The sequence below is a fragment of the Ahaetulla prasina genome, chromosome 1 (assembly GCF_028640845.1).
Source record: "Ahaetulla prasina isolate Xishuangbanna chromosome 1, ASM2864084v1, whole genome shotgun sequence".
Lineage (NCBI taxonomy): Eukaryota > Metazoa > Chordata > Lepidosauria > Squamata > Colubridae > Ahaetulla > Ahaetulla prasina.
In genome coordinates this window covers 230079925-230093201 of record NC_080539.1, presented here as the reverse complement: position 1 = coordinate 230093201, position 13277 = coordinate 230079925, and positions in this window count along the sequence as shown.

The following is a 13277-nucleotide window of genomic DNA, read 5'->3' as shown; positions in this document are numbered from 1 at the left end:
ACGGGTCATCTGAGTAGAGGTGTGCTGAGAGTTGTTAAAAGCAAACTCCGCCAGGGACAGGTAGTCGGCCCAGTTGTCCTGTTGCTGGTTGATGAAGCAACGGAGATACTGTTCCAGTATACCGATGACCTTCTCTGTACCCCCGTCGGTCTCCGGATGGTGCGATGACGACAGACACACCTGCACCTCCAACGCGGCCATCAGGCTCTTCCAGAAGCGGGCTGTGAACTGAACTCCCGCGGTCTGAAACCACCCTGTCCGGTAGACCATGGAGGCGGAAGATGTGCTGCAGAAAGAGGCGGGCGTTTTGCGGCTGTGGGCAGTCCGCGGCATGGGATGAAGTGTGCCATCTTGGTGAGCATGTCCACCACCACCAGCACCGTGGTGAACCCAGAGGACGGCGGCAGGTCTGTCAGGAAGTCCATAGAGATCGCCCCAGGGTCTGTCGGGTGTCGGCAAGGGCTGGAGGAGCCGGGAGGGGCCCCGTGGTGACCTTGGCTTGCCGGCACGGTACGCAGGATGTCACATAGGCATGTATATCATGCCGCACTCGGGCCACCAAAAGGTCCGTGTCACCAGGTGGAGGTCTTGAAGAACCCAAAATGTCCTGCTGCAGGGTTGTCGTGGCACTGGGTCATGACGAGGGCTCGGAGTGGTCCTGTGGGCACATATAATCGCCCAAACTTGAGTAAGTCCTCCTCCAAGGTCCAAGGAGACGGGGCCCACCTCCGCTCTCCTTTGCTGCGACCAGGCGTCCTGGCGCTGCGCCTCGCACCTGGGCCCGCAAGTCCACTGGCTCCGTGCTGCGGCCAAGGCTTCTGCCGGCAGCACTGTCCGTGGAGGAAGGGGGTCCTTGGCGCAGAGGTACTCTGGCTTGCAGGACAGGGCATCCGCCCTCCGGTTGTGACCGCTGGGAATGTACGTCACGCGGAAGTTGAACCGGGCAAAAAACAACGACCACCGGATCTGCCGCTGGTTCAACTTCCGAGCTGTGGTGAGGTGCTCGAGATTCCGATGGTCCGTTCGGACCTCCACCTGATGTCGGGCCCCCTCCAGATGATGTCGCCAAGCCTCGAATGCAGCCTTGATAGCCAGCAACTCTTTTTCCCAGATAGTGTAGTTGCGCTCGGAAGGATTGAGTTTCCGGGAGTAGTAAGCGCAGGGAAAAAGTGTGCCACCATTCGTCGGAGCCTGTAGCAGCACCGCTCCCAGAGCCACATTGGACGCGTCTGTTTCCACCACAAAAGGCCGGAGCGGGTCGGGATGCCTCAGGACGGGTTCTGTGACGAAGGCTTTCTTGAGGGCTGTGAATGCTTCTTGCTGCGGGGGACCCCACCGGAACGCAACCTTCTTCCTGAGGAGCTGGGTAAGTGGAGCCGTCAGTGTGGCAAAGCCCGGGATGAAGGTCCGGTAGTAGTTGGCGAAGCCCAGCAAGCGCTGAACATCCTTCACCCGACGAGGGGCTTCCCAGCTACACAAAGCTTCTACTTTACATGGGTCCATGGCTATGCCCTTGGGCGAGATGATATGCCCGAGGAATTCTATGGAAGTCCGGAAGAAGACACATTTCTCCAGCTTCGCATTGAGTTGTTGCTCCATAGCGTTGCAGAACCAGACCGACGTGTCGGTGGCTTTCCTGGACCGAGTAAATCAGGATGTCGCCCAGGTAGATAACCACGAACCGATCCAACATGTCTCGAACACGTCGTTCATGAAGTGCTGGAAAACGGCGGAGCGTTGGTCAACCCAAATGGCATGACAGTGTATTCGTAGTGTCCGTATCGGTGCGAATGCCGTCTTCCATTCGTCTCCTTCTCGCATCCGCACCAGGTTGTAGGCCCCGGAGATCGAGCTTGGTGAAGATCGTGGCCTCCGCAACCTCTCCAGTAGCTCCGGGATGAGCGGCAGGGGTAGCGATTCCGCACCGTAATGGCGTTTAGCCGGCGGTAATCACAGCATAGGCGCAAGTCCCTGTCTTCTTCTTCACAAAGAGGACCGGGGCCGAGAGAGGGACTTTGAAGGCGGATGAACCCTCGGGCCAGGTTTTTGTCCAGGAAGTCCCTGAGGGCGGCCAACTCGGGCTCCGACATGGAATACAGGCGTCCCACAGGCAGTGGTGCGTTGGGCAGAAGGTCCACGGGGCAATCGTAGGGCCGATGCGGGGGTAGTCGGTCCGCCTCCTTCTCGCTGAACACGTCGGCGAAGTCCGTCAGCTCAGGAGGCAAGGTGGTGGCAGCGGTGGGGACGTTCTGGCCAGCACAGGTGTGGCGGATGTGATCGACGCACTGCAGACTCGGGAAAGAGATGGTGTTCCGCGACCAGGCCACCTGAGGATCGTGGGTCCGAAGCCAGGCCATCCCAAGGACCACAGGAAAATGAAGGTCCGCCGTGACATAAAACTGGATCGCCTCCTCATGGTCCCCAATAGCCAGGCGCAAAGGCTGGGTGGCAAATTTAATGGGGCCGGACACCAGTTCTCGCCCATCAATTGTCTCTACCGCATCGGAGGGTCCACGGAACCACGGGGACCGCAAACTGGGTCACAAAGGCCTGGTCCATAAAGTTTGTTGTGGCCCCTGAGTCCACCAGCGCATGCGCCTGGAGCCCGTCCGACTGGTTCCCCAACCATATCCGTGTGTCCAGAATCAGATGCCGAGGGGGCCCAGAGTCTACTTCCATAGCGTCCAGTGGGGCTTAGTACGTGCCCGACCTAGGGTTTCCCAGTCGGGCCTGCTCCGCTTCCGATTGGTCACGCTGTGATTCGGGGACCGGCGTGCGTGCCCCACTTCGCTTTCTGGGGCAAGAAGCGGCGAAGTGGCCGGGCTCCCCACAGTACAGGCACAATCCCCCTTGGCGCCTCCGGTTCCGCTCCTGGGCTGTCAGGCAAGATCTGGCCGCTCCCAACTCCATGGGCTCTTCCGCAGCGGTTACAAAACGTGGGGCGACCCTGGGTGCTGGTGGTGCAGGAAGTGGGGGCACAGATGTCGACGGCGGGTCCCGGGGGGTGCGACGGGACGGTCGCCGTTGCAGACGGGCATCGAGGCGGAGACAAAGGGGCACCAAGTTGTCAAGGGTCCGCGGCGCCTCCACGCGGGCCAGCTCGTCTTGCAATTCCTCTGAGAGTCCCTCCTGGAACGCGTCCACCAGCGCTGCATCATTCCAGTCAGAGTCCTGGCACAAAAGACGAAATTCGGCGATGTACTCCTGCAGGGGCGTTTCCTTGACTGAGTTCCTTAAGGCGCCTGGTTGCCGCCAGCATTCGAACGGGTCCTCATACATGGTGCGAGGTGCTGCCAAAACGCTGTTGGTCCGCCAGCAGGGGCTGTCCTGGAGCAAGAGGGCGTGGCCCATCGAGCAGCCGAGCCGGAAAGAAGGTTAATCACGGCCACCTTAGCCCGGTCGTCTGGGAAATCCTCTGGCCTCATAGCCATGTAGAGCTGGCACTGTCCCAAGAAGGTCGGGAACATCTCAGGCTGCCCAGAAAACTTATCCGCACGGTTATCGGGCACTTGCGGCGAGGAGGAGGAGTGGGAGGATGGGGGCTGCAGGCACATTCCTGGCATCAAGTCGGCCTGCCAAGTGAGCCACTTGCTGCTGGAGCTGTTGATTAGCTGCTTGTAGCTGCTCTAACTGCTGCTGTACCTGCTGCTGATCCATCTTTGGTAGAAGATGTTTTAGTCAGGTCTTGGACAACATGTTCTGTTTCCCTTCCCCCACTACTCCCAGCAAACAGTCCGTCAGAGCCCTTCCTTTTTTTCCCCTTTTATTTACATAGATGCATGTCCTGGCCACGCCTACCCACGGGCCTGCCAAGTTTCTGGAGATAACGAGGAAATTATAGATAAGGCCAGAATTACTCACGAATATATTCTTCCCTCCATTGAAATAGTTAGCTCGCGCCAATTCATTAGCTCGCGCCAACTCATTACTTTGTCCAAGACAAAAAACCAGGAAGTCCCGCCTCCTATTTATAGTCTCTGCAGATGTCACTGCATGACAATTATGACTTGGCTTTGTCCCAACTCTTCCGCTGCTGCGCACGACGATTACGTCTACGTGACCTTGCATCGCTCCAAAACTGTTCTTGGGGCGTTGCCAAATCAGAAGGAGGCTCCATGGAATCAGGCTGTGCCGGCCCCTCCCCATCCCTTTGAGTGGGTGCCAGGGAGGGAAAGGGCTCAAGAGAAGCAGGGCTGGCCAGGTCTTCTCCCTCACTTTCTGAATCATCCGAGTCCAGGAGTCCAGGTCCAGGAACCTGGGTCACAACAGTTTCAGCAGCTTTAATGGAAAGTTCATATGCTCTAGCTTCATCTAGGGCAATCATGAGAGTCAGGTTATTTTTGGCGAGGAGTCGCCTTTGCAAACGGATGTCCCGTACTCCACAAATAAGCTGCTCTAAGAGGGAGTCCTCTAAGTCCCTATATTCGCAGTGGGTCATGGCTTTTCTCAATGCAGCCATGTAAACGCTGATCGATTTGCCCTCGCGTTGGACTCTCTGTCGGAGTTCATATTTCTGCACGAACTTCAATGGCACCGGGGCATAGTGCGCCCTGAGCGTTGTCTGTAACACTGGCCAGGGCACTGACTGGACAGGCGGCGGTTCTGATAACGATTCGGCGGTGTCAAATACTTCTGGCCCACAATGGCGCAAAAAGTATGCGCGCTTCCGATTGTCTGATACCCCTTGCAACTTGTTAGCCTCAAGGAAGCATTCAAACGAGTCCTCATACATGGTGCGCAGGTGCTGCCAAAACGCTGTTGGTCCGCCAGCAGGGGCTGTCCTGGAGCAAGAGGGCGTGGCCCATCGAGCAGCCGAGCCGGAAGAAGGTTAATCACGAAGGCCACCTTAGCCCGGTCGTCTGGGAAATCCTCTGGCCTCATAGCCATGTAGAGCTGGCACTGTCCCAAGAAGGTCGGGAACATCTCAGGCTGCCCAGAAAACTTATCCGGCACGGTTATCGGGCACTGCGGCGAGGAGGAGGAGTGGGAGGATGGGGGCTGCAGGCACATTTCAGGCAGCAAGTTGGCCTGCCAAGTGTGCCACTTGATGCTGGAGCTGTTGATTAGCTGCTTGTAGCTGCTCTAACTGCTGCTGTACCTGCTGCTGATCCATCTTTGGTAGAAGATGTTTTAGTCAGGTCTTGGACAAAATGTTCTGTTTCCCTTCCCCCAATACTCCCAGCAAAGAGTCCGTCAGAGGCCTTCCTTTTTTCCTTTTATTTACATAGATACATGTCCTGGCCACGTCTACCCACGGGCCTGCCAAGTTTCTGGAGATAACGAGGAAATTATAGATAAGGCCAGAATTACTCACGAATATATTCTTTCCTCCATTGAAATAGTTAGCTCGCGCCAATTCATTAGCTCGCGCCAACTCATTACTTTGTCCAAGACAAAAACCAGGAAGTCCCGCCTCCTATTTATAGTCTCTGCAGATGTCACTGCATGACAATTATGACTTGGCTTTGTCCCAACTCTTCCGCTGCTGCGCACGCGATTACGTCTCGTGACCTTGCATCGCTCCAAAACTGTTCTTGGGCGTTGCCAAATCAGAAGGAGGCTCCATGGAATCAGGCTGTGCCGGCCCTCCCATCCCTTTGAGTGGGTGCCAGGGAGGGAAAGGGCTCAAGAGAAGCAGGGCTGGCCAGGTCTTCTCCCTCACTTTCTGAATCATCCGAGTCCAGGAGTCCAGGTCCAGGAACCTGGGTCACAACAGTTTCAGCAGCTTTAATGGAAAGTTCATATGCTCTAGCTTCATCTAGGGCAATCATGAGAGTCAGGTTATTTTTGGCGAGGAGTCGCCTTTGCAAACGGATGTCCCGTACTCCACAAATAAGCTGCTCTAAGAGGGAGTCCTCTAAGTCCCTATATTCGCAGTGGGTCATGGCTTTTCTCAATGCAGCCATGTAAACGCTGATCGATTTGCCCTCGCGTTGGACTCTCTGTCGGAGTTCATATTTCTGCACGAACTTCAATGGCACCGGGGCATAGTGCGCCCTGAGCGTTGTCTGTAACACTGGCCAGGGCACTGACTGGACAGGCGGCGGTTCTGATAACGATTCGGCGGTGTCAAATACTTCTGGCCCACAATGGCGCAAAAAGTATGCGCGCTTCCGATTGTCTGATACCCCTTGCAACTTGTTAGCCTCAAGGAAGCATTCGAAACGAGCCATGTATGACCCCCACTTCTCTTTGGCTGGGTCAAATGGCGCTGGCAGCGTGCAGTTAGACATTTTGATTCGTTCCTACGTGGTCGCCCTATAACTGGCCGGGTTCTAAACTATTTTCCGCTTCAGCTCTTTTTCGGTCTCACTGCCAACCTAATCCCATCCTCGTCGCCAATGTTAAGTTCGGGCAATGAGGAGGCAGGAGACAATCATTGGTGACAACAGCTCTTAAGTTTATTGTGAGAACCCAGCAAAGCAACTAGCAAAACAGTCCTCCTTATAGATTATTTGGGCTGAGGCATCAGCCAATCAGAAATGTGCTTTTTCCCGCCCAAATTTCCCTCCAATAATTCAAATACATAACAGTTACCTTAGGTTCCCCCCCCAAAAAAAAGTCAGGATTGGTTATTGTAACCAGTAATCTTTCAAGGTAAAACTTCAGATATGCAGTTCATGCAGGATGGGTGGCACCACAGAGCTTAATATTTCCATTGCATCAAAGAAAATTAGAAAAAGTAACACAGATCAACAGTATGTGTTCGTGCGAGTCTGCAAATTGGACCCGTGGTCTGATTTTGACAAACAAATGGAAATTAGATGCAGGAATGAGTTTAAAGACTATATTTATTCAATCGTGAACAAACAGCTAAAATTTTTAGGGTAAAATGCTAAAGAAATTGACCCAGATGTTCACATATTGAGGCGTGCAGTCCAGATGCAAAGTCAACAGCTAAATGTGAAAAGTTTGAATGGGCAAATCTTGAGCTTTCCTGGAATTTGTTTTTCAATTTTACTGCTTAGTATTCTCAATACCGTGAATCAATAGAGAATTTAATCCATGACCATTTTGGTTTTTATACATAATTGTATTTATGACATCACATTTTAGCTGGCTCTAATATTTATATGATCCATGACTGTGTGACAATTGCTTGTTTAAAGTTTTGTGCATCAAGATATCATATTGGAAATCAAGTAACTTTCTGGAATAAAATAAAATGGTATTTCGTGTTATTCAGTTTTGTATCTTTTTGGGAAAAAGAGCAATGCAAGGAAAATGTAGTGTTCCTTTAGTAAATTAAATTTAAAGTCTGTTTTCCATCCTGTTAAAATGCACATATTTTGCATGCATAATCTGTCACAGTGGTTAACATCACTACAATAGATTCAAACTGAATTTTAAACACACAAATCTTCACGGAACCGAACAGTGCATTTCTAAAATGTGCATGAATAAAATCAGCTGCTAAACAATTCCGTTCAGTCATTGTTTGATATGGTTTGTAAAGTTGCCATTACGCTTAATCATGTGGTCTTTATACATATCTGGTTCTCAACTGGCAAAGGAAAAAAACCCAACCCACAGAAATAGAGTAAACATGCATTTTATATGGGCTTTGTTCTCTCTGAAATATCCTCTGCTTCACTGTGACTCACTTTTAGCAGCCACTGAATGTATGTTCCTAACTGAAACTGGGATACTAAAAAGATTGTTCTGGTGATACAGAAAATATATCTAGTTTGATACTGAAAAAAGTGACTTATAACCATTTTTCACACTTATGACCATTTCAGCATCCCCATGGTCATGTGATCAAAATTCAGATATTTGGCAATTGGCTGGTGTTTATGACTGTTGCAATGTCCCAGGTAATGTGATTACCTTTAAGAGCCATGGTGGCGTTGTTGTGTCTCACCCACTTTCACCGCAGCTGGGGCCTTCTTATCTGCTTCCGAACGCTGAGGAATGTCCTAGTATGCCTCCCGGCCCCAGCCCTGGCTCCATGCCCAGACAGGCTGAGGAGGAAGAAGTACCTCCAGCCCCCAGCTCTGGCTCCATGCCCAGGCAAACGGAGCAACTAGACCCCTCCCCCTCCCCCACAGCATGTGAGCCTGAGGAAGGTCAATTACCAACAGCTGCAGACTGGAGTGACCCTCGCTTCAGAAGAATTGATAGGCGGCGGCGACAGAAGGAAGGGAGGGGCAGGCCTGGATAAGTGCTGAGTCATGGAGCCACACCCCATGGCCTATATAAAGAATCTGCTTTCTGGCATTCTCTGAGTCAGGCAAAGTCTAACATATCTTGCTGAAGTCACTTTCTGGTCACCTGCCTGCCTTGAGAACTTTGCTAGGACTTTGGCAGAGTTGCAGAGGCACGCCTGATTCGGATTTCCCTGACCCGGTCATCAGTGGAGGAGTGGGACACGACAGGCGCAATGGTTAGAATGCAGTATTGCAGGCTACTTCTGCTGACTGCCGGATGTCAGTTCAGAAATTCGATTCTAACCGGCTCAAGGTTGACTCAGCCTTCCATCCTTCTGAGGTCAGTAAAATGAGGGCCCAGATGGTTGGGGCGGTATGTTAACCCTGTAAATCACTTAAAGAGGGCTGTAAAGCACTGTGAAGCGGTATATATGTGTTAAGTGCTATTGCTATTTTGAACCTTCTTATAAGCAAAGTCAGTGAGGAAGCCAGATTCATTTAACAACCATGTAAGTTCACTTAACAACTGGGGCAAGAAAGGTGGTAAAATTCACTTAACAAACAATTCACTGTTTTGCTTAGCAAACAGAAATTGTGGGCTCAATTGTGGTTGTAAGTCAAGGACTACCTGTATATCTGAGTTATGTTAGGAGCAACGGTTCCAACCCTTAAAGGATCAGACTGAAGGATGTGAACACGGCTTTCGGAAACAAGATAGCTTTCAACTTCCGTGCACTTCCCTTCTCTGCATACCTTTGCTGCTCACTGGTGTGCTGAGTCACATTCTGATGATAATCTCACCTTTCTGCTGCAAGATCAAGGTGGCATTTGTAATATTTCCCTTCCCTTTTCCAACTGCAACCACCTGAAGCAAATTAGGTCTTTAAAAAAATGAGCCTCCCAAGGTCATTGAAGAAATATTTTTTGTAATTATGGCTCTTACAGAAGAAGGAGGAGGGCAAGGGGAAAAAAGAAAAAGAAAAAATGACTCTGTGTCTTAAATATAAACAGATACAGGTAGTCCTCAACATCCGACCACAAGTGCCTGGAGGACGCATTATCAAGCAGTGCCTGGAGGTAGAAGGCCAGTCTGCACCTAAGCCAGCTTGCTGCTAGTACCTAGGGTGGCTTGCATTTGAAACTTCTTGTGGCTTGCTTAGTTGTACAGGTAGTCCTCGAGTTACAACCACAATTGAGCCCCAAATTTATGTTGGCAAGTGAAAGACTTGTTAAGTGAGTTTCGCCCCATTTTACGACCTGCCTGCCATATTTGTAAAGCGAATCACTGCCGTTGTTACGTTAGTGACATAGTTGCTAAGACGTCCCCAAGGACTTTGCTTGCCAGAAGGTCGCAAAAGGGGATCACGTGCATTTGTAACTGTTACAAATATGAGTCAGTTGCCAAACCTCTGAATTTTGATCAGGTGACCATGGGGATGAAGCAATGGTCGTAAGTGTGAAAAACGGTTGTAAGTCACTTTTTTCAGTGCCGTTGTAGCTTTGAACAGTCACTAAATGAATTGTTGTAAGTAGACCTCTGTAGAGAGGTCTGACTCTTGTCTCCTTCTTTCAAAGAAAAGGGGGGGGGAGCTTAAAAAGATTGTTTCCCAAGGAAACTCAATTGTGGTTGTAATTTGAGGTCTACTTGTACAACTAAGCAAGGCAGAGGAAAAGGTTTCAAATGCAAGCCACACTAGGTACGAGCAGCAAGCCAGCTTCTACTGTATGCAGGCTGGCCATCTACCTCCAGGCACTGCTTGATAAATTGGTCAGAGCAGTGCCTGGAGGTAAATGTTCTGCTTGCTGAATCTGAGTTCCTGCAATTTATTTGTCTGCACTTGGTTGGAGAAAGAAGGCGGCTATTGGAATTCACTTCTGAATGCACTAGCTTACTCCATCTCTAGACAATTGGGAGAAATAAAACATAGGATAGATTAGCAATGGATGGTTTTGCACTTTCCTTGCCTACCTTATCTAATTTGCATGCATCTCAGTACACATGCTTCCTATGGATTAGATGGATATTCTTAGGCCTTGCACCATTTCTTTCCTTCCTTCTTCTCTCAGTTCAATTCTCTTTCCTTCCTAGTTTTGACCTTCTGCCCATTTTGGCTCTCACTGATTGATCCTTTCCCATCATGAAGGATAGCACATTCTTAGCTGTAGGTAGATTTTAATAATTCAGGCTTATCTATCGGTGTGTTGTTTTGTGAAGAAAGCTTATCTTTCTTTCCTTTCCTAGGAACAACAATCTCAAGAATACATTCTTACAAAAGTCAGACTCTTAATTTTATTAACCATTTCTTTCACTTGACCAAACTTAATAGCAACAGAAGAATGGATCTGGATATTTCTTCCAGCTGTTATTGCATCTCCATGCCTGAGCTATTCCAGTCTCCTGTGGGTCCTTCACCTGAAAAGGTGGTGTTTCTCCTTCTCCTTCTCCTTCTCCTTCTCCTTCTCCTTCTCCTTCTCCTCCTTCTTCTCCTCCTCCTCCTTTTCCTCCTCCTCCTCCTCCTCCTAAAAATCCTGACAAAAAAAGGGACTATAGAAAGCCTTCAATGGAATCATTCAAGGAAACTGATGGACAACAGGATCTAAACTAAGGCCTTTTTCTGCCAGGCTGAGACAAAGAGCAAAATGTTGCTTTCATCCACATTCCCTGTAAGCAACTCACCTAAACTCACATCTGAATTTATAGCACTACTGAGGACAGTAGCTTGGTTTTCATCAAACTGGGCTAGCTGGCTGTAAGGACAGAGAGTGACTGTAAGTTCTACCTTCTGAGATATTGTCCTGTTCTCTGCTTAAGATAGTTGTCTCACTGGCTAATTCAAGAGTGCAGAACCTCAAGCACCAGGGTCATATGTGGCATTTAAAGGCTTGGAAAAATGGCCTTCAAAACATTCTGCTATTTAAAATTTGTACTCAGACAAAAAGAAAATTTTAAATTTTAAATTATTGTTAACCGTTGAAAGTAATTACCGTATATACTCGAGTATAAGCCGAGTTTTTCAGCACGTTTTTTGTGCTGAAAAACTTCCCCTCGGCTTATACTCGGGTCTATACGGCTTATACTCGAGTTTTTTTTTAAAGCTCGCTTATACCGAGTATATACGGCTTATACTCGAGGTTTTTTCTTTTTCACATTTTGCGGACGGAAGCCCTGCCGGTGCAGTGAGAGGCGGGCGGGGAGCCGCCAGCCTTCTCAGCTGAGGGAGGGAGGGTTTCCCCAACCGGTAGGTGCCTCATTTCCCACCCTCGGCTTATACTCGAGTCCCCAGTTTACCCCAGTTTTTGGGGTAAAATTGGGGACCTCGGCTTATACTCGGATCGGCTTATATTCGAGTATATACGGTAATTGCATTTAACAGTATTCAAATATAAACTTTCTACACTTCCATCATGACCCCACTCACTTATCGGAGTGGAGCAACAGCCCTTGATTCACAGGTGACTTGTGGCCCTCTGTATAGATAAGGCAGAATATTCTTGATCTGATGGCTAAGCAGGTAGACTGAGTCAGCATGACATTTTGCATGGTCTCGTTAGTTGCTTTGAGGAACTCAAATGATGTTTTCTTCCCACCCTCTTCCACTACATCTAATTCAGAGTTCATTAAAATAAGCTTCAGTCTACTGGGTACCATTCATCTATTGCTGATAGTTTTCCACCTACAGACACAGCTTCTTTATAATCCACTCATTACTTAAAGGCACTGTCACCTGGATTTTTGCATGTAATTAAAAACAAGCAAATAAAAGAATTCATCCCTGTCCTTGAAAAGAAGGACTTTCCGAGCTCTGAATGATGTATTTGGAACAATGGTGACCAGGGGTTAGGCAGGAAGGAAGTATTCAGAAGAACATGAGCTCATTCAAATGTAGATAGTTTATGCAAAAGACCTTGAAACGAATAAGATGCTTCAAGAATAGAATGCAACTAAATAAAGGGGTGGGAGGAATTAAGAGATGAAATGCTGGGGAGTAATTTATGTGTACTTTATGAGCTGTACACTCATGGCCTTTTCTTTTCTTTTTTTAAAAAAATAATCTGATTCTTTTTTAACCTGATCAACAAAAGCATTTCCCAACTCCGTGTCCTTATATTACCATCCTTTTAAAAAAATATGTAATCTGTTTGGATCAAGAGAAATGGTTCTTATCAGCTTTGTGTCAAGTAGAGTTAGTCGAGCACCTCTTATTAAAGTTTCCCCTATCCAGCAGTGGGATTCAGCCGGTTTACACCAGTTCGGGTGAACCGGTTGTTAAATTAAACACACACACACACACACACACACACACACACACACACACACACACACAATCAAAGTGGATCCTGGGTGCTGTGCTGCATTGCAATGGAGAAACGGGCAATGAAGCAGCTGGCACGAGGGAAGGAGAAGGCTGTTTTCCCTTTTCCTTCTCCCTGTTCCTCCTCCTTCCCTCGTGCCAGCTGCTCAGTTGCCTGTTTTTCCATTGCAGCACAACACATCACCCAGGATCCAGTTTGATAGTGAGGGGGGTGGGTAATTTAACAACCAGTTTGCCCAGGGTCAGGTTGGCCTTCATGGGAGGGAGGCGTGGCCCTGGGTGAATCGGTTGTTAAATTATTTGAATCCCACCACTGCTTCTATTCTAATCCCCATGCCTTCACAAAATAAAGCAAATAAATAAAATATTCACTATATTATCTTCCGCTAAATCCTTCCCATTGCAGAAATGAGTCTGAGAAAATACATGCATGATTGTTGCATCTTATAGCAGAATTGGTCGATGTAATGCATTAACCTTCTCAGGTCTTAGTTTTAAAATTTGTTGCACAAGCAACACATAATGAAGCATTCCCAGACAAAGAAAATTTTGCAGAAGATCCATGAGAATAACCCTCTCTGTCCAGAAAAGGCATGTTGTCCAAAGCTATTTGATTGTTAATGAGAACTTGGTTTTTAAACAGCTTGGAAAAGTTTTTAAGTTAGAGTAGGATACTTTCTTCACTGATTCAGCAGAAGTTGATCTGTAGACCTGACAGTTTGAAGGCTTTTGTCATTTCTGCAATTGCTTCCTTAAAAGGAGCATGGAGGAATATTAAAATAAAATATTGTAGCAAGGCTCTTGAAGGTATAGC